Raw genomic sequence first — 24,724 nt, 5'->3', positions numbered from 1 at the left:
ACAGGTTACAGATGAAAAGAATCATGAGATACAAAAATGTTACTCAAACAGAATCCTTTAGTACTTTTTCTACTTTTTTTACTGGTCTGTATATTTGCCAAGATACATTTTAAATTTACTTTAAAGAATTTTGCTTTTTTCTTCCTCTTTTAACGTTATATCCAGTAGTGAAGTTTTCATGATGTTTTCCTCTTTCGTTGCTTGGGCTAAGAGATACTGAATTTAATTTAACTTAGATTACTCTAAGATAATTAGACTTGGGATATGGGGACTGGGACGTTGACCAGTTTCACAGCACTGATGAAGAAGAATGATACAGATGTGACTGTAGCAGAATATTTGTCCACCTCAGACCCAGGACACAGCTTCAGAAAAGAAAACAAGTTTAAAAAAAGGAGCTACTGAAGATAAGAAGTGAGGTGCCTACCTGAGAGGAGGTTGGACATACTGCAGCAACAGCGATGGCACTGAAAGTTCAGGCACATGGCAAGAAAGCAGGGTTCCCCAAAGACCAGGTGACAGGTAAAAAAAATAAAATAAAACGGATTGGGTGTTATTACTAAAATAGATGACTAATGTTAAAAACAAGAATAAAAATCTATCTTGACATGCTATTACTATTGGCTTGATCTTCAAGGCAGATATGTAATCCTAAGAAATACAAAAGACTCGTAAATTAAAGCAAAGTCAATTTAATATTTTCAAAGGCTAAACTGTAAGAGTGGAAATTAAAGATTGTATACTCAGATTCTTTAACTCTAAATTGAGCTTTAAACCTAAGTATGTGTTCATTTTTAATTATTTCTTTCTTTATTTCCAATATTGAAGAGTATGGCACATTGATGAAAAAGGTATAGTGATATAAAACCCTATAATAAAATGTGTAGTGATACAAAAAAGACACTGGGAATTTACTTTTAGGCATAGTACATATTGCTGTCTTTCTCTGCCCAAAGTAGTCATAAAATGAGGTTAAGGATTAGTTTTGGATGTAAAATTAGAAATAAAGCTAGAATTGACCAAGCTTTCACATATTTATAAGTGAGTTGTTATTCTTTCATAAAATATTCTTTCATTTGCAAGTATTTTCTTCTATATTTTGTTTCCTTTACTTTTACTTCAATTTTCATTTATAGGAACACTGACATATTATGGGTAAGATCTTTTAACTGTAGCATATGTTGCAAATTATATCTCTCCGTCTGTCACAGTTATTTTTTGATGGTTTTTAGCACATAAGTACATTGAATTTGTCAGCCTTTTATATATTGTTTCATGGTTTGTTTCCAAAGAAAATCAAGTTGTTATGTTCTCCAGTGTTTAGAATCATTTTAATCTCTTGAATGGAACACATATTTTATCAAAATTTCCTATCACTCTTTATTTCACTCCACATTTTTGCCTTGGATTTTTTGGTCATATTGCCCTTCTAAAAATTATTATCTATATTACCAATATTGTGGTGGAAGAAGCCAGTTGTCTACAAAAACCATTTTTCTTTTCTGCTACAGTACATGGTTAATGGCTACCATATTGGATAGCCTCACTTCCTAACCTTAAACATTTCCTCTTCCTCAAGCACACACCTATTGAGATTACCTGTGTACTTTATTATTATAGTATGTGTATTATGTGTATTATTTCCTATTGCTACTGTGACAAATTATCACAAATGAATGTTTAAAAAGAAAACAAATTTATTAGTTTACAGTTAGAAGGTCATAAATGTGAACTAGGTCTCTGTGAGCTAAGTTCATGGTATTACTAGGGTTGTGTTTCTTCTGGAGGATCCAGGGAAGATTCTGCTCTATGACTATACCAGCTTCTCAAGGTTCCTCATGTTTCTACTTATGGCCCCTTCCCATCTTCAAATCCACAATCTTATCACTTTAACCTCTACTTTTTAGTAACATCTCCTTTTTGCCTCTGACTTTCCTACCTATCTCTTTCACTTAAAAGGCCTTGTGATTATATAACTTTATATATAAATATATGTATAAATGTATAAATTTAGATAATAGATTTTTTGATTTATAAATAACTTTATTTATAATGATATTTACATAATAAGAACAAAACACATGAAACTCACAAGTTATACAAAGAAACTGATGTGTAATAAAAACAGCAATATAGACTGACAGGCAAAAATTTAAAGAAAGACAATAAAGAGTTAAATATTAAGTATACAACTTTACTTCTAAATTTCACTTTGTCTCCTACAACTCAATGAATTGAAAAATGGCTCTCTCTTCAGGAGATCCAGCACTGGAAACTCTAACTATAATTATCTAAATAATAGATAATCCAAAATAATCTCCCTATCTCAATATTCTTAATTATTTGTGAAAAATCTCTTTTGCCATTTAAGGTAACATATTTATAGTTTCTTAAGATTAGGACCGGCATATATTTGGAGGTCAATTTTCTGCCTATCATGGTACATAACAGTAGTAAATAAATTCTTCGGTTCAAAACTGTCTTCTCAATTATTGCTAAATGCACAACAAATAAAGCAGTGTTTTTAATAGAAAACTATTGTTCTATTTCTTTAAATTTTTAAATATGTTTTTAAATATTTTAAAGCTGAAGTAAAAACTGCAAAAAGTAATAAGGAGAAACATTTTCACAGAAATATATTACATGAAGTTAAAGCAAATCAATCAAGGTCTCCTTCCCTTCCCCCTAAAACAACTTTCTGTTCTATGAAATACCCTATAAAAACTAAAAGTGAAGTTACAAAGTGGGAGAAAATATTTATGACACATGCCATGTATGAAGGATTGTTTTTATCTGAATACTTAAAAGACCCTTGAAAACAATAAGAAATAATGATCCTCAATCTCAGTAATGATCAGAGAGACATATATGAAAGCAAAAAAGTTTATATAAAAATATCATGTAATTTAGTGTACGGGGAAGTTGCAATTGATTAATTTACTCACATACCACTGGTGGAAGTCATTTGCAAGGAACATTTCTGGGGATTAAAAAAATACCTCTACCTTTAAATAACTATTCTAGAGATATAGTCACAAATAAGCAAAAAGAATCATATACAAGCATGTTATTGAAACAGTATTTCAAGTAAGTAGTATTTGGTAGAGAATATAACTGCACAGTATTAAGAACATGATTACATTAATCTGGTTACATCCATATAACTCTTTAGAATTTAAAATAATGAGATACAGCCCTCTGCGTATTTACCGGACAATTCCCCTTTACCTAGCTGTCTCACCACAGTTAAGTGGCCCCACCTCCATAGGCTCTGCGGCAGCTCATCTATTAGCATGATGTGGAACACCGGGCTTCGGGGTGAGGAACCCAAAGGGAAGGCCTTGCTCAAAGACCCAAGACAAAACCTACACCTTGCATACTGATTAAATCAATAACAAATATTTTTATGCTTTTTAGTCAAGGAATCTTTTACAATAGTAGATTTAACATAATATTTATCACCTAACATATATATTTTACTCTAGAAAAATCTAATAAAGTACCTAAAAATTCTGATGTATAAAGAACATATATTTGGAAAAAGTAACATTTGCCATAAATAAACATTAAAGATCTCTGATTTTATAGTATCTAAAATATATAATTTAATAAAAATAAAATTTAATTTAAAAGTAACATTTAACAAATATCATTTATCATAACTTTAAAATTCATTTTTTTTGTGTAAAGCAGGGTAAGTTGCATTTTAAAAGCTTACTATCTTGACTGCACGTGTGGTGTATACTTAAAATCTTGCTGTTCACAGCATTCCTCTAATTAATTCTTGATTTTAAAGAATACATAGGGAATAGAGCATTGGAATAGTCTTGAGACACAAATGAGTTTTGAACATTAAAGCTAACCATACAGTCTAGTCTACCTTAAATCTCCCTAAGCAACTATTTCAGTTCCTTTGTAGTAGAAACCAGTAGTGACTCAAATGAGAGAGGGAAGCTGGATCAGTGTGTGGCAGGATGGAAAGAAAGTAGGGAAAGCTCCCAACAAAGGAATGAGGAAGGAGGAATGGACATCAGAGACTCATAAGCCCTAGGTCCTTTCACCCAGAGCCTGCCCCCACCCTCATGCATGATCAAAGAAAAACGGTTTATGGCAGGAAATTCCTGTGGTGTTTGCAGAAGTCAACAATAAGAACGGGCCAAAGTCACATTAATTCAAAGTAGAGGAAAAAGTGAGCAGAGACTGATCCCAAAGCTCATTATACCATCATTATCATGAAAACTGATTCTACAAGTAGAAGGGCAGCCAAGGGGAAGAACCATAACACTTCTGGAGCAAACCATATTGGAAACAAAACCCCCTCACAACCAGAAGGCAGAGACAGAATTTGGCGCCACAAAGTTCAGGAACAACTTACACTTGGAAACATATAAAGCTGCAAGAACTGACTGACTCAGCACATAACTCTAAATGAGTTCACCTTTGTCCACTTGGACGCTTATTTGTGCTTCTTTCACCATGGCGCCCTATGACACTTGCAATTACTGGACCATCAGGCGGCACCAGCCAGTCCCAGGCTTATGCCCAATCCTGTCTCTGGGACCCACATCCTGGCCTCCTTCTCTCAACCTAAGTCAAACTATTTTTTGCTTTCACCTGCAAAAAATATGATGTTGGATATGATGTTGAATTCTTTCCTGTGCTGTCAAGTGCCTGCAGGTCATGGAGTGCTTAGGCATGCCATTCCAACTCTGCCTATGGTGACAAGTGCAATATTGTAGTCTATTGGTTCATGTCTGCACATGATTCGCTAGGGGATTACATTTAATACTACACAGTAGAACATCTGTTGTTTAGCCTCGTGAACTCTGGCTGAGCGGAAGCTGCAGCTAACTGCCATAGCCCAGCCTCAGGAGAAAGTGTAATTTGCACCATTAGCCTAGAAAAAAATTAAAATTCAAAATTTGAAGTATGGCTTTTGTAGAATGTGCATTACTTTCACACCATCATAAAGTTAAAAACTCATAGGTTAACCATCTGCAATTGGGGACTACCTACTTAAAACTCTATGTGACTTGATCTGTTAAAAAGGATATTTATGACTTTCCATGGCAAGAGGAGAGTTTGGTTGATGTTCCCCACTCTCTGTGATAAGTCACATTAAAGAGAGAGCCAGAGACCTAAAATGGCATCACTTGTGCCCGTGATACAAAACCTAGATTTAATACCTGATGTGGTTGCTATTTTAGCCTTTTTTAGAAATTTAATCTGAATCAACCAGTCTGGAATTTTCTGGTCAACACTTTCCCTACTCATTCTTCTTCCTATACAATCTTCATTATTTTTTTTTTAAGAGAAAGGAAGGGAGAGAGAGAAAAATCCATGAGAGAGACAAGCATCTATTGATTGCCTCCCATATGCATCCAAACCAGGGACCAACCCACCTCTGTATGTGCCCTGACTGTGAACCAAACCTGCAACCTTTTGGTTACAGGACAACACTCCAACGAACTGAGTCACACTGGCCAGGGCTTCCTATACAACCTTTCCATTTTGTATAACCCCTTCGGGCTCCTTCTATTTGCTAGGTGAGATGCTGCCTGATTCATTGATTGCTTAATAAGCCAATTGGTTAAATTTTATTATTTATCAGCCATTAATAATTTATTATATGCAACACCTCCTATCTCTTACAACCTTATATTCTCTGGAGGTCTTCATCTAGTTTTTCAAGTCTGAATTCAGATACTTTTGAAATAGTATTCAAGGTTTTAAAAAACCTGTCCTCAAACTGATTTTCTAGTCCTTTATTTGTTTTATCTATCTCTTTCTCTCCTCTTAGCATAGCTTTTCATTTCACTCTTGTGCTTGATGTCCATCATCTTTGATGAAACTATTTTTTTATCAGTGAATCTGTATCTGCTTTTGTAGCATTTGTTGTAGAAAACAGAAACCAATCATCTCTGTCTTGCATTTCTACATCTCATTTCCCTCCCGCTCCCTGCTCTTTCCTCTTTCTTTCCTCTCCCTATCCGTCAATAGATGAATGAATTCTTTAGTGAATCAGCACTTGTATGTAAGGAATGCTCATTTTGTTTTGCAGTTTCAATTTTTACTCTTTTTTTTGACTGAGAGAGGGGAAGGGAAGGAGAAAGAGAGGAAGAGAAACACCAATCTGAGAGAGAAACATTGATTAGTTGCCTCTCTTCTTGTACACACACGATCTGGGGACCAAATCCACAACCTAGGCATGTGCATTGACCAAGATTGAATCTGCAACCTGACCTTTTGCTTTGCAGGACGATACGCAACCAACGGAGCCATCCCCATCAAGGCTTAACCATTTTTTTATGTTGTTGGTGCTACTATTTTTCTTTGTTTGTTTGGTGGTACTGTTTTCATTTCATTTTTTACATTTTAAATTTATTTTATCACATTTTTCTAGCTTGCATCACTTTTCTGTGTAATTCCTGGGCTATAATGATATGTATTAATTTTTGGGAAAATGATTTGTTCTTACATCATCATAAAAATTTTGTTAAGTTTGTTTAACTTTCACTGCTTGCAAGAAGTTGCACATCATTGAATGTCCTAAATAATATTCTTAATGTGAATAATAAGTTAGTCATTTTATTTAAGTAAATATTTTGATATATATAATTGTCAAGCCCACTGTCAAATATATTTTATAATTTCTGGAATTTTTTTCATCATGACTAATATTAGTGTTTGGTTCAGGAAATACTATTATAAATGTTATTTTTAAAATTATTTTGCTTTATTTTCTTAAATAGTAAAATGTAAAAAATTAAATACTCATTGAAACAATGTTTATCATACTCATTAGTAAAGCAAAGCTGTTTTTATATTCTACAATATTTTGGGGGTCAAAGAGCTCCAGGAACTATGCCAGAAGATTCATAGACACACCTAATTTAATCATTAGGGTAATCCTAGAGCATGATCTTAGAACTTCATTTTTTTTTAATTTATTTGTGAAACCTGAATTATGGATAGCTTAGTTAGGTATTTCTTCAAAGATCCACACATAGTAAATGTCAAAACACAGATCTGGGTGCCCGCTTTTTTTCTATACTCTTCCAGTTTAATCACCCATTTCTTGTGAATAAGGCCCTGTTACTTACACTGAAGGTCACAATTCTCTGATTTAGGCTTATGTCAACTTCCCACTTGTTATTTTCATTGCTCTCTGTATCTTTAGAGAAAAAACTCAAATGTAACCTCTACAGAAGTAACTCTATTTTCTTCAGTATTTATTTCTACTTTATTGTCTTAATTGTGCACATAATGGTCATTTTTCTCCTCAGGTTTATACCATCTTACTATAACTGTATTCCTTCCATATTACTGTAACTTTCATTGCTGTATTTTTCAAATTTTATTTGCCTGATATGTTTCCTAAGTCAACTTTATTGGAAACTAATTTTTAGAAACAAAAATGGACGCATTTTCACATACAGAGGTGGTCAAAAATATGTTTACAATTGTTCATGTGGAAAAAGACATGCGGATTATGATTATTGCAGTAGCTTTATTAACCCAAAAGAATGTCACATGGGCACAGTACACTTAGGTGTAATCTCATAAGTGCTCAAATTGCCAGCTTTTATTATTTACACATTCTGTAGTCCACTTACTATATAGTCAAGCACACATTGGCCCCGAGTTCTTATCTACTTTTTCTCACCCCTGTAAATGTCAGTGCACTCTGACAAATGCATACACTGGTATGACCACCACCAAATCAAGATATTGAATATTCTGTCCATTGTACAAGTTCCCATATGGCCTCCCAAAATCAATTCTTCTTCAACTCTGGCTCTAGGTAATACTGATCTCCTTTCAGACACTAGTTGTTTTTTTTTAATCTTTTTAGTGTTCCTTATAAACAGAGCAATAGCATATACTCTTTCACTCATGGCTTCCACGCTTCAGCCATTTGTCAGAGTCAAAAGTATCAATACTTTGCTCCATTTCATTGCTCAGTAGTAGTCTATTGCATAACTATGTCAAACTTTACTTATCTGTTCTCCAGTCGATAGTTGTCAATTTTTGCTTATAGTTAATAAAATTGTTATGAACACTCACTTTTTTTCATATGTTTATTTTTTCTTCAGTAAAAACCCAGGAGTAAAATTGCTTTTTTTATATGTTTGTATAGTTAATTTAATAAGAATCTGCCAAACCATTTCCAAAGGGGTTGTTAAAGTTAATGCGGTCTTCAGTCTCAGTTCCATATCTTGGTTTTGTTCATCTTTTTAATTAAAACTTTTCTAGGCAGTCTGTAGTGCCATCTCATTGTGCATTGGGCTTTCATTTTTCTATTAACTAACAATGTTAAATATATCATATGCTTATTGAACTTTTGTGTGTCTTCTTTTGTAAATATCTGCTCAAATTTTTTACCTGTTTTTATTGTGTTGTTTGTATTTCTGTTATTGATTTGCAGGAGTCATTTTTTTAAATATAATAAAATATCAGTTCTCAACCGCCATTATCAATAATTTGTTAACTAAATAAATAGAACAAGAAAATCAACTGTAAATGGTTTTTCATTTCATGCTTTCAAATTTTCTAGCATAACAGAAGGTAATATCATTTGACTCAATTACTTTAACTAGATTTTTTTAAGTGATCTAATGTACTGAACGGTCTTAAGTGGGTAGCACAAGGTTCACGAATTACACAAAACTCCTTTGAAACCTTGATTATGCTACCTTGTGATACTCTGTAGCAATTTACTTAATCTGCCTGGAAATTAATTATCTCATTTAAAATAAGTGAGTTTGAACTTGTAGGTTGTTTTTGAAAATGAAATGTAATTGTGCTCTATATGGGGAAGGAAATTAGGGAGATCTTCATTTCTAGTACATAAATGTTAAGTAATTTTAGTTTCATTCCTTACCCCTTGTTACTGAAAAACTAAGGTATGTAATAAAGTCTAAGTGATTTAAATCATGCATAGAATGAGGAATCAATGAATTTGTGCTTCATTATTTTTAAAAAAATATTGACAAGAAATAGTTAATCCTTCAGCCATTTTAGTTTGTAGTACTGGATAATTTTTTAAGATATTAAAAGAAAAAATGTCTAAGGCAATTAAGATTTTAATCACATTTGATAAGAAAAGTATACATGTTCTTTGAATTTTAAACTTAAAACAAATTATATCTGTGTAAACAAATCCATAATTACATTATCATAGAAATTATATATGTAAAGTTATAAATTTATCTTGAAATACATTTATATGTTTACCCACACATTTTAAATTATTCATAGTTATATAAGTAGTTTATTATCTTAAAGATTGTTGATTTAATAAAATATGTAAATTCTAGACCCAGTTTGCAGAGATAAAAATAAGATTATCATGTTTAAACATGAATTTTGTAATTATTGACAAAGCAGAATAAAAATTACATTCATTTTAATTCCTATAGTATTTCTATTCCTTGGTGATATATTAAAAAAAACTTAGAAATAATAAAAATTTCACAGAAAAAAGACATTATTCACAATGTTATAGGTCTATTGAGTATAAAATATAAAACAATAAACCCTGTAGAAGAAAACATAGGAGACAATGTTTGTGACTTGATATTAGAAGAAACATTCTTAGATCTCTCTCAAAAGGATGACTTCTAAAAGAAATTATGAATAAATTGGACTGCATAAAAATTAATGTGTTTCTGTGCAACTGACATTATATACTGTTTAATAGTTAAAAAATGCATTTAATAAGAAAAATAATTAAAAAATTTAAAACACCTCTTTACAGGAGACTACATAGAGTATATATGAAATATATATATAAATAATATGAATAAATAAGCACATAAAAAGATTTTCAACATTATTTACCATTAAGAAAATACAAATTAAAACTCCAATGAAATACTGCTACAGACCTCTCAGAATGAATAAAATAAAAAATACTGATGACACCAAGCGCTGGTGAGGATGTGGAGCAGCTAGCTCTTCATTGCTAGCTCATTAATTGCTAGTGGAAAGATGAATAGTACCACTGCTTGGGAAAATATTATGTGTGTCGATTTCTTATAATATTAAACATATCACAAAATTCAGCAATTGTCCTCCCTGGTATGGATCCTAGATCAACGATTTTCAACCTTTTTCATTTCATGACAAACATAAAACAATTACTAAAATTCTGCAGCACACTAAAATATATGTTTTTTTTGCAGAACTGACAAGACATAGATATAATTTTGATTCATTCACAGTGGATGGCTATTGTTATGTTGGCTATTATCTTTTTTTTTTTTTTTACAATCTAAGGGAAAATAGTTCAAGGCCCCTGATTAAATAGATAGTTATTACATGTTTTAAAAATTCTTGTGGTACACCAATTGAAAATTGGTGGCCTAGATGAATGTAAATTTTTTATTCATACAAAACCTGTATATGAATCTCTATAATAGTTATATTTGCCATTGTTCCGTATTGGAAACAATTCAATGCCCTTCAATAGGTGAATGGATAAACGAATTATTACATCAATATCATGGAATACTATCTTTCAATAACAATAAGTAAACTATCATAAACAAATTGGATAGAACTCAAAGGCATTATTATGCTGCATGAAATGTGTCAGTCTCAAAGCGTTATATATTGAACAGTTCTATTTATGTAATACTCACAAAATGCAAAAGAATAGTGAAGGTGAATTGATTATTGCTTGCCAAGGGTTTGGGTTGGGAAAGGCGATGTTTATGCAGAAATTGCCTAAGGAGCTAACTGGTGGTGATGGGAGGTTCTCTCTACATCCTCTACATTCTCATGTTACCCATGATGACTAACATCGTCAACTGACCACCGGTTCCATTATGACTCCTCCAACAGATAGAGAATTTCATGAAGATTGAACCTGCTTCTTATCTCTAAATTCCTGGAACCTAGTGAAGTGCATGACGTCTCAGGCTTGTGATAAATGTTTGTTAAATGAAGAAGCCAATTTAAATAAAATAATATTTTATGATACTCCAACTGTACTTCTCATATACTTGCTGGTCCATAAACAATGTTACCTAATCTTATGGAGAAGAAAACAATAATTGAGGATGTTTTAGAACTTTTATAATGAATTGAAAGGTCATTTAAAAGTTTGTTGACTCTAATAATTTAAAAATTATTAGATGTCTTTTTAAAAGTATTTCTCTGGTTACTCCTTTGTATTTTTTTTATTTTTTATATATTTTTTTTTGGAAGTGAGGGATATGTTTATGTCATCAATGGTGATGGTTTCACAGATGGCAATTTATCTCTAGACTCATCAAATTATTATACATCAAACATACAGTTTTTTCCCCCAACAAACCTCAATAAAGTTGTTCAATAGAAAAAAAAGTTAACATACACTTGAAGAAGTAGAGATTATTAGTCCATAATTTTGCTTAAGATTGTTCCAAAAACATACTGACGTCATTTCTATTTTCATTCATCCAGGCAGTCATTGAACAGATATTGACTGAATGCCTACTATGTGCCAGGTACTATGTCAGCACCAACCAGCCTGACATTGGCAAGGCTGAAGGCTCTTTCTATGCTACAGTTGTTTCTATAAACAGGAGAAAGATAGGAAATCCAACAGCTTGCAGAGGTGTCCAACCCACAGCCCATGGGCCACATGAGGCCCAGGACGACAGTAAATGCAGCCCAACATAAAACCATACATTTACTTAAAACATTATGAGATTTTTTTTTTGTTTTCATTAGTGTTTGTGTATTTTTGTAATTAATTAATTTATTTTTTTCAAATACATTTGTCTCTGCCTTCCCCCCACCACTTTCCCTTGCCCCCTCCCTCCCTCCCTCAATTCTTCCCCTTTGGTTTTGTCCATGAGTCCTTGCTATATGTTCCTTGATTTTCCCCTTCCCTTCCTTTTCCCCCGCACCCCCTCCATCCTTCCCTCTTGTCTCTGTTGGTTTCTTTTCCTTTCAGTGTTGCTGGTCTTATTTTCCTTGCATCTTTGTATTATTGGTTAGGTTCCACTTATAGGTGACATCATATGGTATTTGTTTTTCGCCCCCTGGCTTATTTCACTTAGGATAATACTCTCAAGTTCCATCCATGCTGTTGCGAAGTTTAGTAGTTCTTTTTTTCTTTCTGCTGCATAGTATTCCATTGTGTAAATGTACCATAGTTTTTTGATCCAATAATCTACTGATGAGCATTTAGGTTGCTTCCAACATTCGGCTATTGTAAATTGTGCTGCTATGAACATTGGGGTGCACAGGTTCTTTTGAATTGGCGTTTTAGGATCAATTTGTAACAGATTAGAAATACATTTGAAAAAATAAAAAATCTTTTATAACTGAGAATTTAAGAAAAATAATCTTAGATTATTTATATGCACCATGCATAACCTACATAAAACTTTGCATGCAAAAAGAGTTATATTAATGCTACTTTAAAATACAATATTCTGAAAAAATATGTAGGGGGTGAATTTAGGAGAAAGGCTTTTAAGAAACGACAAACACTGGCAGTTCTAACTTCACTACTGGAAAACAATAATCATATTAAATTTAAAAATAAATGTTAGTTAAGCTGCAAATGCATAGTAGAGTCATTTCCTTCTCTCTGAGCACACTGAACACATGCCTGTTATTTTTGTTTTCAACACAGAGCTCAAGATAGTTACTGTTAACTGGAAATGGCATATGAAATCAATTCTATTTGTCATTTGAGACCCAATAATTTAGGTGAAAGAAAAGTTAATAAAGACTATCTCAACCTTGGTGCTAGTGACCTATGGGGCCAGAAAATTACTGGCTGTAAGGGCTGACCTGTGGATTATAAAACATTTAGCATGAACAGTTGCTAGTAGCAACCCTTCCCCTCTTCCCCCAACAACTTTGAATTTGTAACAATTAAAATGCCTCCAGACATTGCCAAACCTTTCCCTGTGGCTAAAATAGCTGCAGTTGAGAATTACTATCTGGTGACAATTTGGGGCATTTGGAACTTCTGGGAAAGGGTTTTGGAACCACAACTATAGTGTAAGTTTCCTTTAAATTTACTTTCATGCTTGAAACACAAATATTGCAAGAACCTGGCACAGTAGAAAATTTACATGACTGGAAATGAAAAAACTAGAATCCTTGCCAGTCAAAATTCACTGTGACTAAGGTACAGCAACTTTAATTCTGACATAACCAGACCTCATCTTCAACACAAGTATGTTCAAGTTCTGAAACTTCATGTTTTCTGACTTTGTCTAGAAGACTGTTTTATTTTCATTATTTAAGTTTTATTTTTTACTTTATTTATATTGTTTACACTATTACAGATGTCCCTATCCCATCCCTCCCTCATTTCTCACTTCCCCTCCGCCATCACCCCCTCTCCCTCTGGCCATCACCACACTGATGTCTGTTTTCATGGGTCATGCATATATGTTCTGTGGCTACTCCCTTCACCTTCTTCCATCTAGCCATTCCTCTCCCCCTCCTCTGACAGCTGTCAGTTTGTTCCATGTATCTATGCTTCTAAAACATCTGTAGTATTTATAATCTAGTACATTAACCTGCCCTTTGAACAACATTCTGTAAAGAAATATGCCTGCCTTAAATATTAGGGTCCCTAGTAATCCCTAATAGATTTTCATTTCAGGAGACCAGAAAAATAACCTACATGTTATTGGCTTTGTATCATATTATAGTAAATAAGAAGCATGCTTATAGGTTGTATTAAAAAGTTCTTTTTTATGTAAGCATTTAACCTAAATCATGATATCTCTGTGCCAATGTTCTAAAAAGGAGTAGCAATCAAACTGATAGTATTCTTTTCTGGAATGGATATTATAAGGCTCCAGGGACTTATGACCTGAAAACATCTCAAAAACTCTGCTGTTTTATTCATTAATTGAATTTATCAAAGATTGAAAATAATGCCAAAGATCTATTGGGTCTCTGAACCATTAAATTGCCTTCTAAACTGTCAAAGCAAAACCTAAAGACATTTGTGTAACATTTCCTTAACAGTTAACAGAGGATAATTCAAATATCAGTTTTTATATGAAAAATATGGTGCTGGAAAAAAGACTTCATTTTGGATAATGAACACAATACAATACACAGATGATGTATTATAGAATGGTATACTTGATATCTGTATAATTTTCCCTGGCTAATATAACTCAGTGGATTGAGTGCCAGCCTGCAAACCAAAGGGTCTCTGGTTCAATTCCCTGTCAGGGCACATGCCTAGGTTGCAGGCCAGGTCCCCAGTAGGTGGTGTGTGAAAGGCAACCACGAATTGATATCGCTCTCCCGTTCTTTCTCCTGCCCTTCTCCTCTCTCTAAAAATAAATGAATAAAATCTTTTAAAAATTTTTTAAAAACTGTGTAATTTTATTAACCAATGTCACCCCAAAAAACACAATAAAAAGAAAAAAGAAAAAAAGAAAGAAATGTCTTAAAAACAAAAAAGTAATAAATACTGAAATATTCTAAAAACTATAAATTTTGAACTATAAATTAATGATTTTTATGACTACTGCTTATATATTTGAACTTGGAGGCTACATAATTTGAGTTATAATAGGCTGAGCTAAATTTTCTCTATTATAACAATGTGCATTTGGACCTTGAATGCTGGGAGGAGGGGTCAAACACAGTCACCCTTGTGTTTCACATAAATACAAGCACATACTCAGACACACGGGTGCTTCTATTTATAACCAAAATGAACAGAGATTTGGCCATTTCCACCATCCTACTGAACCACAGGTATAGTGGTCCATGGGTAGGGAAGTGGAGGTACTTCAGGGAGAAGTACCTCCACACATAGGTTGAAGTTGTTTTCTTCAATAAAACATACTGCAGGTCAGAGAGCAATGATGACGATGATGTTATTGTATCTAGATGTCTTGTATGCGTACTGGAATGAGAAAATAGCCATATGTGTCAGAAAGGCAACAGCCTAAACCAAAAACCAAATTTAAATGTTTAGAGACGGGGACTTTTTGTTTGTTTGTTTTTGTTTGCGTATTCCTTGAGAATAATAAGAAATTAGCATACTTTAGCTCCTCAGAGGTCTTATTTGTTAATGTAATCAAGAGCCTTATGAACTGAGGCCAACATAGTGGGTTAGCAGTAACTTTCCCAGTGGGGGCATCTTCCAGCTTCACTGCACACCTGAGTGAGAAGATAGAGTGTCAATATCCAGCTATTCAACTAGACTTGGAGGAAACACTTGAGGTAGCCAAGACTATGAGAGCCATCAGGCAGCAGAAACTGTGGTTTTATTTCAAAAGTACTTTCAAAGTATTGATTCTTCCAGCAAACAGTGAAAGTTCTGCATAGAATAGCATTGACCCATGTTAAGAGACCCTGGGTGTTTAGGATGAAGAAAAGCATGAATAAACTGGAATCCCTGTTAGTGAAGTGGGTAGGGGCTCAGAGTCATTGATATTTGTTAGTTTGGTATAAGATGACAAAATTTTTATCCATAAGGTAAGAACATCTGGAAATTTCAAGTTAAAATGACTTGATCTTTATCAACTTTAGGTATAAGAAAACTTCATAATATCTCTTTCAGTTTAGAGAGCAGAATTATTAATACCTTATATAACCCAGCCTGAATAAAAGGTGTCTTTTAACTTATAAATACGTAATCTAGTAAAGTGATTCTAAGGATAAAAATACTAATGTGTTGTCCTGGTTGGTGTGGCTCAGTGGATTGAGTGCAGGCCTGCACACCAAAGGGTCGCCGGTTTGATTCCCAGTCACGGCACATGCCTGGGGTGCAGGCTGGATCCCCAGTAAGGGATGTTAGAGGAAACCACACATTGATGTTTCTCTCCCTCTCTTTCTCCCTGCCTTCTCTTTTCTCTCTAAAAATAAATCAATACAGTCTTTTAAAAAACACTAATGAGTTAACCATGTTCCCCATAATAGCTCCATTACTTACTAATTTTTCTGGACAATTTTTTGTTTGTTTGTTACCTGCCTGGCACATAGAGTATTCTAAAATGATTCAGAAATACTGCTGACTTTAGCCAACTTGCTTTCCTCCAGAGCAACTGCTGAGCTACCATTCAGCGAACATTGTACCTTCTTCACACTGAGGCACAAAAAGGCATATTGCAACTCCTGTACCTGGATAGACTAATGATTCCTAACCTGTAATATTTACAGAGCATCTTATACACCTAAATCACTTTACTAAATTTAGGTCATGCCATCATACTTACTTATTCACTGCATGCTATAAATATTGGAGGGATTGGAGGGCAATGGGCTTCGTCAAAAAATGATTGGACCCTAGAGCCAGAGGATCTCAGAGTCCAAATCTTGCTGCCTCAGCCTATCAGGTGAGTTAGCTGAAAAACATTCCTAATCTTGAGCATCAGAATTCTCATCCATAAAAATAAGATCAAGAAATTTAACTTCTGGGTTTAATAAATGTTAAATAAAAAATCTGTGTGGGGGACTACAGCATGCTCTCTGATGCCTACCTGGTATTCAATAGTGGTGTCAACATATGCAAGCAAAACCTGTACTAAAGTGGGTGAATCTGACAAAGTCAGTAGTAAGAAAGTAACAGCCACAAAATTGGTTGCCAAACTAAAGAATGTTACTGAATTTTGATGGATTTATTCAGATCTGGTCATATTTTTACATTGTAAAAAACTAAAGCTAATTAACATCCCCTGGACTCCATGACAAAATAATTCAATAATTCATTGTAAAAGCAAAAATATATACATCAATGCTGGAGCTTGTATAACTCCTCAAATTAGAGAAGTTAACAACATATGCACTATTGTTTAATGTTTAACTCTGTTTATTCATGCTCTCATCAAGTAAAATTTTATCATTATAATCTAGATATACCCACTAACTTGATGATGCTTTAAAGATGTATGTTTGCATATGCCTCTCTCTAATGTATAGAAGAATTCAAGTTCAGTAGCACATTTTTTAATAGCAGCTTTATCTTAATGACCCTTTAGCTAAAACCCTTTAAGGATATCTTTTACTGTGTTCAGGTTATCTCGGGCTATAAATGCTGTTACTGGAAGTTATTTTCATTTTTCCCTGCTGACATTTAGGAGACAATTATACGAGTAGTTTCTGTTTTTCCTCTAAACCACACTATAAAAATACATATGGAAGTATATTATGTGTGTGGTTAAATCTGCTTTCCAATTGTAGGTTTTTGTCCATTTAGACTAACTCCTCTCAGGAAGTAATATTTTATTTCATGAGCTATTGCTTCTATGCAGAGGACAGACTAGAAAATTAAACTCAAGAAAGGGTTTGTCAAATTCAAATTTTGGTTCCAAATTTCTATTATTAAAAATAATACTTCCCAGTCAATGTTTAATGTTTATGCAAATTGTTTAGAATATACATTGCATCTACCTGATTATGCTAGCTTCTCTTGATTAGAAGAAAATCCCATTAAAATGAGTTATTCAAATAGTTGTTTATTTCCCCCTCATTCAAAGGAAATATTAACTGTTACGTTCCCCGCTGTTCGAATTACTCCAGGACACAGGACTTTTCGCAAGCGCTTTATTAGTTGGCCAAATGAACCTGCGCAGGGGCAGACCCTCCACCTAGGAAGGGAGCGCCGCTGCTAAGGCACTAGGGTTTTTATACATAAGCGGAGCAAGCAAGCAGGATACAAGGGCGAGAAGTGGCAGTTAGCGATAGGCTACTTTAGGCAGCTTCTTTTCTGCTGATTGGGTTTAAGGCTGTTACTGGGCCCCCCTCTTCTGTCTTTCTCTGGTCAGGATGTTTATCTGAGGCAAGGCTCAACCGTTGCCCTATGCCTCCTCCTCATTCTTGTCGACTCTGGCCCAGCTGCATGGGGGCTGCACCCTGATATGTTTTTCTTGGTATTTGTTCCTCCCTTATCCTCAGCTTTGACCCTGCTCTCACGGCTCCCTCATTAACCATGTATTTAACTCAGATAACAACTAATTATGATTTTTAAATAATGTTAGAACACTTCTAGATTTAAAAAAAAAATGCAACTATTGTACAGAGTTCCTATATACCCCACGCCTAATTTATCCTATTGTTAACACCTTATTTTAGTGGAATGGCACATTTGTTATACTAAATGAACCAATGACAATGTGATATTATTAACCAGTTCATACTTACTCATATTTCCTTAATTTCACCTAATAAACTTTTTCTGTTTCATGCGTTATTTCAGGCTTTCATATTACATTTAATGGTCATGTCTCCTTAGGAACCTGTTGGCTTAGATAGCTTCTAAAATTTTCCTTGTTTTTTTTTTTATGACTTTGACATTTTTGGGAATTATTAGTTAGGTATTGGGTAGAATGTCCCTTTATCAGTGGTTGTCTTATGCTTTTTCTCAGGGTTAGACTGGGTTTATGACTTTCTGGAAAGAAGATTCAGAGATGAGGTGACATTTCCATCATATCATATTAAAATGTTTTATCACTGTTAATATTCATCTCAATTACCTGGCTGACATAGTGTTGCCAAGCTTCTTATTGAAAAAGTTACCTTTTACTTCCCTTCTCATACTATAATCTTTGGAAGTCAAGCCAAAAAAGGAGACAAGAGGGAAAACCAAAAGAAGGACTAGAGACATCTTAAGCCACTGACACAACTATAGCAAACAGCTGAATGTCTACTTGGGTTGCATCAATCTACAAACTCAGGCCCATTTATTTTAGTTCCTGCAACATGATAAAACATGTCCCAGCTTTCAAGAAAAAAATAATAAAGCGTGTTAAAAGCTAAATACAAACACATAACCACAACCACAACAAGAAACCTAAAAACTAAAAGCAGTTTGAAGAGACAAGGAATGAACTATATTCCGATATGACAAAAATGTTAGAATTTTAAGAAAAAATAATTTAAAATAGTTAAGGTGAATAAAACTAAGAGCTGTAATTTAAAATGTGGACAACATAAATGTAGAACAGAAAGTATGAAACTCTAAGAAAGAATCAAAAGGAAAATCATGGGATAACTGCTTCCCAGAAAAAATCCCAGGAGACTCTCTTCCGAGCCTCTGCCAGCTCATGGCCTATTCCTCTGGTGTTGGCAGACAGCCATCATAGTTACCATTTCATCTCCGTGCTGCTCTGGCCTCTGTTTCAGCAACAGTGCACCTGCAGCCAGCCATACAGATATTCCAAAAATGTATAAGAGCTATAAATGACCCCAAATAGACTTAGCAATTTTGAAAAGAACAAAGTAGGAAGGGTCACAATATCTGATATCAACCTATATTACAAAACCACTGTAATCAAAACAGTTTGGTACTGGCATAAGACCAGACACATAGAACAATGGAACAGAATAGAGAGCCCAGAAATAAACCTATGTCGATACAGTCAGTTAATATTTGACAAAAAGGGTAGGAGCATAAAATGGAGTAAAAATAGTCTCTTCAATATATGCTGTTAGGAGACTTAGAAAAGTATATGCAAAAACAAAAAACAAAAACAGAAATAGTCCACCAACTTATGCCATACACCAAAATAAACTCAAGATGAATAAAAGACTTAAGTCGTGACACCAGAAAATTCCTAGAGGAAAACATAAGAAGGAAAATTTCAAATATTACATGCAGCAATATTTTCACCCATACAGCTCCTAGGACAAGCGATATAAAAGAAAGAATAAACAAATGGGACTATATCACATTTAAAAGCTTCTGCACAGGTAAAGAAGACATCAACCAAATAAACAGGGAATCAACTGGATGAGAAAACATATTTGACAAGCATATCTTGGACAAGAGTTTGATCTCCAAAATACATAAAGAGTTCACATAACGTAACACCAGGAAGGCAAATAATCCAATTAAAAATAGGCAAAGGACCTGAACAGACAATTCTCCAGGGAGGACATACAGAGGGCCCAGAGACATATGAAAAAATGTTCAACACCACTAGCCATCGAAGAGTCTCAAATTAAAACCACAATGAGTTACCACTTCACACTAGTGAGAATGGCCATCATAAACAAATCAACAAACAAGTGCTGGCAAGAGTACAGGAAACCCTAGTACACTGTTCATGGTAATGAAGACTGGTACAGTCACTGTGGAAAACAGTATAGAATTTTCTCAAAAAACAAAATATGGAACTGCCTTTTGACCCAGCAATTAATTCCACTAGTGAGATTATACCCTAAGAACCCTGAAACACCAATTCAAAAGAACCTATGTACCCCAATATTCATAGCAGCACAATTAACAAGTGCTGGAAACAACCTAAGTCCCCATCAGTAAATGAGTGGATGAAAAAACTGTGGTAAATCCTTAGAACCATTATTCTGAACTCAGTCTCTGATAGTTTCCTTGCCTCTGTTTCTTTTAGTTATCTTTCTGGGAATTCTTCCTTTCCCTTCAATTGGGGAGTGTTTCTTTATCTTCCCATTATTTGTGAGACTTCTTTTTTTCTTCTTCTTCTTAAACTGATCTGTCTTGATTTCCTGACTTTGTGGTGTAAACTTCTATGGTAGGAGACTGCTGTTTTGTTTTGTTTTTTCTTTTCTTTCTTTCTGGATCTGCCTCTGATGATGTCAGATGTGGACCCTATCTGACCTTAAGCAGTCTGATCAAGATTTCCAGGAATCTACTGTCTGTGCCTGTCTCCTTCAGTTGTTAATCTAGTCATGCTAGACACAACAGGGTGGGGCAGAGTCCCTCCTAGGGGTGGGGTTATTGGGTTCTCTCATGCTGCTGCCACTCAGGGGAGTGGTCTGCCTGAGCCAGATGGCTGTTTCCGTATAGGGGAGGAGTCAGCACTGGGATCCCACCGGCTACTCTCTCCATTCTCTCCCCAAAGCCTCTGTCTTCCAGTCTCTCCTCAAGTGTCTCTAGACCACTCTGTACCCCCTTTAGCCAGGGATCTACTATTTGTGGCTGCCATTCTCCACTCAATACTCAGCAGTCAGGCTTTAGCCCCACCGGGCCAGGGCAGAGTCCCTCCTGGGGGCGGGGCTATTGTGTCTTCTCACACTGTTGCCTCTCAGGGGAGTGATCTGCTTGAACGAGATGGTTGCTGCCATATGGGGGATGAGTCAGCACTGGGATCCCACCAGCTACTCTCTCAGTTCTCTCCCTAAAGCCTCCCTCCCTAGGTTCTCCTCAGGCATTTCCAGCCAACTCTGCTCCCACCTTTGCTGAAGATCAGGGTAAGTGGCTTCAAGTAAAAACTTATACACTGGCCCTTTAAGAGGCTCTCTGTGTTTCCAGCCACCTGTGTCTGGCGGAGAGCAACCCTGCTGCTTTTTGGAGCTGGTTGTTATCTGTGTACTTTTTGGGCTCTGCTGGTGTCATGTTCTTTTAATTGCTGATACTGCATAATGGATTTAAATTTTTTAATATTCCATAATGGATTTTGACATTTAAAAAATAAATAAAATCAATCTGCCTTAAAAAAAAGAAGAAAGAAGGAAGGAACTCCTACCGTTTGCGACAACATGGATGGAACTGTAGAACATTATGCTAAGTGAAATAAGCCAGTTGGTTAATGAAAAATACCATATGATCTCACCCATAAGCAGAAGCTATTCAACAAAATAAACTAATGAACAAAATAAACCACAGGCATGGAAATATGGAGCAGACAGAAAGTAACCAGAGGGGATGGGAAAGGAGGACAATGGTGGAAAGAAGGGGACAGAACTAGACAAAGAACATGTATGAATGACCCATGTACATGGATAACAGTGTGGGAATTGACTGTGAGGGGGTGTGGTGGGTGGAGGAGGGCAAAGGGGGAATAGATGAGACAACTGTAATAGAATAAACATGCTTTAAAAAAATGGTGGTATATTTACACAATGGAATACTATGCAGGAGAAAGAAAGAAGGAACTCATACTTTTCACAACAGCATGGATGGAACTAGGGAGTATTATGCTAAATGAAATAAGCCAGGAGGTGGAAAGACAAATACCATATGATCTTAATACCATATGATTAAGTGGAACCTAATCAACAAAACAAATAAGCAAGCAAAATAGAACCAGAGACATGGAAAGAAAGAACAAACTTACAGTGACCAGAGTAGAGAAGGGTGGGGGTTAACAGGAAAAAGAAGGGGAAGAGGCATGTCAAGGAATATTTACAGAGGACTGATACATATAAGGTGGGGATTGACTGAGAAGTAGGGGTTGGGATGGGTGGGGCAGGGGAGAGCAATGGGAACAAATGTGCGACAACCATAAATGAACAAAAACAAAAGTAAAATAAAATAAAAGTATAAGAAAAATAAAGAACACACAATACAATATACAGATATTGTATTATAGAAGTGTACAGCTAAAACCTATATAATTTTATTAACAAATATCATCTCAATAAATTCAATATAAAAGAATAATTTCAATTGTTTCATCAGGAGAGTGGATATGACTGATGAAATAATCATTGAACTTGAAGATAGATCAAAGGAAACTTCCCAAACCAAAAAGAAAATATTTGTTAAAATGAAGAAAAAAATGAACATATTATCCGAGAACATCGGGAAATTTCAAGATGTAGCATGTACTTCCTTGGAACATTAACCCAAATAGACCACATTCTAGGCTATAGAACACATTTATCAATTTTAGAAATCATGCAAAGTATGATCTCAGACCACAATGGAATTAATTTTGTAAGGACAGCAATCACAATCTCCAAACTCCTTACATTTCAGAGCTGAAAGCAGAAACTAATTATTATGATTTTTAAAGTACATAATGCTTAATTCAAAGGGGATATTTGTTGTAGGCTAATATTGAAAAAAATCAAAATAAAAAACATTACACAGACAATTTTTGTATTCTGAAGTGACAAGAAGTAAGGAAAGACCATTTTTAGGGAAGTTGTTTCATACATTATTTTTGTCTATTTACATTTTATTGCTCATATGATCCACTGTAAACTCCAGAAATTCCAACTGATAATTGATAACTAATGTGGTATGAGAATTTCCTGTTAAAATTTGGGTGAGTTATGGGAAATTTGGATTTTTGAAACTTTATGATTAATTATGAAACACAATGAGTATTTTAATACTTTAATATTTTTATTTATGAAAATCAAATTTTATGACAAATATTTATTCTTCTAATATAAAGAATAGACAAGTAACAAGCTTGCTCATAGGTGAAGATCAAGGCAATGTGACAATGACAGAATCAAGACCAGCTGTCTGATTTTTTATTTTTGTTTGATGTTAAAATGTTGTATTTGAAATCTTTTTTTTAAAAAAAATTGTTTTGCTTTTTTAAATGTGGAACAGATATTTGTGGAAATTATATGCTAATCCTTGGTGGCCTTGGAAAGAAGATTTTTCAAAAAAATATTTTCACAAACTTGCCAAATAAATATTTCAAAGGCATTGTCTAAAATCATAGTTCTCAAAGTGTATACTGAAAAACTCCAGGATTTTGTAATGAACTCTCAGAAATGCCCTAGATATTATAAGTTTTGAGGGTGTCAGTGATTCATGACCTCTTGCACACACTGTGTGAAATTCTTTTCCTATAAGAATATGTTCATCACACTGTATGCATACACATTCCTTAGTAAAAAAGTATGGTTTATTTTAGATAAATGTTTTATTTTCAATTAATGGGTATTCTTGTTTCAGATAGCTACTCTATTGCTGGATACAAATATGTAGTTTGAATCTAACTACTTCAAAAAATGAATTGTTTAGGTATTTTGGTCTCAGGATAATATAAAATAATTACTGAGACTGGGAATTCCAAAACCACAAAAGTTGAGAACTTCTGGACTAAAACATAGTGTATCATGGATTTAAAGACAAATGATCAAAAAGTAGAGGTATACATTTAAAATAAAACAAAGAGTTTAGAATATAATATGTTGATTATATTTTTAACAATATAAATGGAATGAGAACAGGACTTTACAAAAACAATCATCTTTAATATCTAATGGAGAATAAACTGATAGGTATTGGGGAGATGATGAAATAAGGAGTCTTTATTAGTAGTTTTTGTAACTTTATACCTCTAAGTTTGATTTTAAAAGCTGCAAATTAATTTTAATGATATACTATCATTTAAATTTTTGTTCCATTAGATGACTAGAGAATGACTTTACTTCAAGATATAAACTTCTACAGATCAAACTCAGGCTCACAATATCAATGGACAGGCAGTCAATATAGTTTCTGTGTTTATTTGCACTCTTATTACAGGGTTGTATTTTGTTTTGGAAGCAGTCAGAGGTGTTCATGTTATTTAGAAGTAGGTTTAGTGTTTATTGACTTTTATTTGAAGCATTAGTTTTGTAACTGCAAACATTGGTAAGATGACAGGTCTCCAATTATATGTCTAGATTTTATTTAGGTTTTTAATGCTTTATTATAGCCGTTATTTTTCTTATTTTTAAAAATATTTTTTTAATTTATTTTTAGAGAGGGGAAAGGAGGGAAAAAGAGAGGGAGAGAAACATCAATGTGTGGTTGCCTCTTGCAGGCACCCTATTGGGGACCTGGCCTGCAACCCAGGCGTGTACCCTGACTGGTAATTCAGCCAGAGACCCTTTGATTTCCAAGCCAGCACTCAATGCACTGAGCCACGCCAGCCAGGGCAATGTAGTGGTTATTTTTCAATTAACACTCCTAATGTTTCTTCTAAGGAAATCACTATGTGAAAATTCTAAGACAGTTTGTAAATACAGAATGTAATCTCAGTTCTGCCTGAATATGTGATTCATACTATTCTGTTGTTTTTTTAAA

The 24,724-nt window shown here is 34.3% G+C and overlaps 1 pseudogene; it reads left to right on the top strand.

The window, feature by feature from the left end:
* The first annotated feature begins 461 nt into the window (after positions 1-461).
* The window catches only part of LOC129079798 (uncharacterized), a 148,718-nt pseudogene continuing 124,455 nt past the window's right edge, over positions 462-24,724 (top strand).

Source organism: Pteronotus mesoamericanus, unplaced genomic scaffold, assembly GCF_021234165.1.
Source record: "Pteronotus mesoamericanus isolate MK-2021 breed Mesoamerican mustached bat unplaced genomic scaffold, CSHL_Meso_final contig_82, whole genome shotgun sequence".
Classification (NCBI taxonomy): Eukaryota; Metazoa; Chordata; class Mammalia; order Chiroptera; family Mormoopidae; genus Pteronotus; species Pteronotus mesoamericanus.
Note: the sequence above shows the minus strand (reverse complement) of the source record. Positions and strands in the feature narration are given on the sequence as shown.